Genomic DNA, 3101 nt, shown 5'->3' on the forward strand with positions numbered 1-3101 from the left:
TTAAAACATAAAAACATTCAACATATCAATTGTTATCAGTATCTACCAAGTTGGCAATAAAATTACGTCTACAACATAATTCATACAATGTCCAAAACCTTAACATTCAAAACAAGTAAAGAAAACAGAGGAATAGCTAGAGATATCAAAGTATCCAAAATGTCTAACTAAGTGAAATGGTGAAGTAAATCCTTCCATCTTGACAAAATGCTCCAACAAAAATGTCATCTCCACTGTTTAACCTGTAAGAAAGTGATCCACTATCAAAACAATAATCAAACTCAGCTAAAACTTCCACCATTTAACATATAAATAAAGCAAGGACTAGTTACACCATTCACAATTACATAGCCACATCCACATATGTTTTGCAGTGAGTTAGAAGAAACATGGCTTCAATGATGCATTAGGCAAAAATTGAATATCAAACTTGTAAGACAGAGAGTATCTTACATGTAGGGGCGGCAATATGGGTCACGACACGACAACACGAATCGAAATCGACATGAAAATTACGTGTTAGGGTTGAGAAAAATGGGGTGCGGGTCGGAATCGGGTCGACTCGAATTTGACACGAACAAAACGGATCAATTTCGGGTTGGACCCGTATTACCCGAAATTGACCCGCAATTCAATTTCGTGTCAATTTCAGATTCAAACCCAACCCGACCCGTAGTGACCCGTAGAAAAAAAAATATATATATATATATATATATAACATACTAATTACTAAACACAACTAAGTTAGTGGCCGAAACATTTTGAACTAACGCCTCTTTCTTCTTGAATCTCTGCCCTAGTTTCCTCTCTGGCCTCTGCCCTCATCCTTTCACCTCTGCCGCTCTGCGCCTCTTTCATCATCTTCTTCTTCTTCTCTCTGCGCCTCTGCCGCTACTAAGGCTGATTCTTCGCCTGCCCCTAAATTTCCCTCGCTGCCCTCAAATTTCTACATCTCCCTCATCTCAGCTGCCGCCTGCCCTCAAATTTCCACAATGAGTTTTCAGATTTGGAGCAACTCTCTCTCAAAATAGCGACAAGGTAAGTTATGTTCTTCTATTTTTTTCTTATGTTGTGTTTTTCTTCTTGCTTCTATTAGAAAATGTTCGGTGCACACACATTGAAAGCTCGGCAGATTTTCAGTTTGGGGTTGACGAACTGATTGAGTTGTGTAGGAAACATGCTGATGTGGAGGCAGATTTGTCTTCCAAGCTTACAAATGTATGTTGGTTTCGAGATCTTATGCTTTATGTTATATGCCAAAATTTGTTTAGTTAATAAATTATATTTTATGCATAAACCCGAAGAAACTCCCGACTTTTCCAGAATGCTTAATTTCTTGTTAACGTGTTCAGGCTCAGAGACAATTCGATGAATGTTCTAGCTCTTTAAAATGGAACAAGGATCGGGTGGTGGGGCTTGAAATGAAGCTAACCTCATTGCAGGAGGTGATATTTCTGGGGTTTGAAAATTCTATTGACTGTCATTCCTCGTTGTTTCCAGGATACTATATATTTCCTTATAAATGTGTAGGAGTTACGATCAACGAAAGAGGTGGCTGTAGCAAACGAGGAGCAACTCTCAGGTGAACTATCAATAGTGTGTTCTACGAGAGATCCTTCCATTCTTGGAGAAAAAATGGTCATTTGAGATACTTGTTTATTTATTAACACCTTTATTATGTTTTATGTGAATCATTCCCAAATTTTTAGGCAAACAAACTTGTGGAACTATACAAGGAAAGTTCTGAGGAATGGTCCAAAAAGGCAGGAGACCTTGAAGGCGTGATCAAAGCCTTGGAGGTGATTTTTTTTTGGTCGCCGATCTTTTATTTTAATGAATTTGAATTAGCATTTTGGGGGTTTTCCCACCTTATGTGTTCTTTTACTGCTATTTTTGTGTAGACACATCTTAATCAAGATCGGAATGATTACAACGAAAGACTTTAAAAGGAAGTATCTGCAAGGCATCAATTTGAAAAGGTTAGCTTCTATTGTATATTTTTTCCCCAGACATGTAAAATATATTGTGTATTATGGCATATGTTTAAGTTTTCTTTTCTACCAAAAAAATTATATTTCTCACTTTTGGTTAACAAAGAAGCTATTATTTTCCACTTGCTAGTGGAATATTAGTGACAGATCTTTGGCGATTAATGTTATCCATGACTCTTGGTTTGGTTACTAAATGAAACTGCTTTCAAGTTTTTGAATAGGATGAGATTCAACAGATACATAAGAGTTGGGGGAAATGATTTTGCTTGTGAATTTAGATTATTGTATAAATTATAAGGACTACTGTTTTCCTATTATCCAAGTTATTTCGGAGCAATCTTTTATTACGTCATCATTACTTAATGTTGCTTTGAATATTATAATAATGATTGTATGAGACTTTTGTATCATTGTTTCTTTGGCCGTGTATGGTATATCTTGTTTCTTTGGCCGTGTATGGTATATCTTGTTTCTTTGGCCGTGTATGGTATAAATACGGTTACTCTCAGTCTCACAAATACTAATCAGTAACCCTTTTTCCTAGCCCATGTTTGATTAACCAAACAGACAAACGACCCTGCATCTTTTTTCTCTCTCCCGCATTTTTATTTGTATTTATTTCTATAAATATTATAAAATAATTATTTCACATTTACGATAAAATTTCTGAAGATTGACTCGCTGTTTGTTATTCTGTACTTGTACAAAAGGATCTTGTCTAATTCACTAATTCGTGAGAAGATACTGAACTTTTGTATTCGAAAAAAGTTTCAGTGGGGATCTCTGAAGTAGATGGTGATTGATACAGTAATCCTTGATTATAATTTCCAGTATGAGTACTGCGTCCAACACGAAACTTGTGGCTGGTAGTAAAACACCGATTCTCCTGTTGAGATCTAATTCGATCTTCATGAAGAAAAAACTGTCAACCAAGCTACTAACTCCGGATGCGCTTGAATTTGATTTTTATTATGGTTGTGTAATGTTTTTTTTTTATTTGCTTCATTTGAACTATGTGGTTGTTAGGACTTTGTTATGTAGGTTTCATTTCATGTGATTGAAATCTATAATTTCAAGTCAATTTCGGTTCAACAGGTTCATGTCGTGTCT

General features: G+C 35.7%; 1 long non-coding RNA gene across 1 annotated transcript; it reads left to right on the forward strand.

Moving 5' to 3' along the window:
* Positions 1-740: 740 nt before the first annotated feature.
* On the forward strand, positions 741-2003 carry LOC112091566. The gene is made up of 6 exons (XR_002902192.1): positions 741-1038; positions 1133-1218; positions 1353-1445; positions 1531-1582; positions 1710-1799; positions 1902-2003. It is a non-coding gene; the product is annotated as an uncharacterized LOC112091566 (long non-coding RNA).
* The last annotated feature ends 1098 nt before the right edge of the window (positions 2004-3101 follow it).

Source organism: Morus notabilis, unplaced genomic scaffold (assembly GCF_000414095.1).
Source record: "Morus notabilis unplaced genomic scaffold, ASM41409v2 Scaffold115, whole genome shotgun sequence".
Lineage (NCBI taxonomy): Eukaryota > Viridiplantae > Streptophyta > Magnoliopsida > Rosales > Moraceae > Morus > Morus notabilis.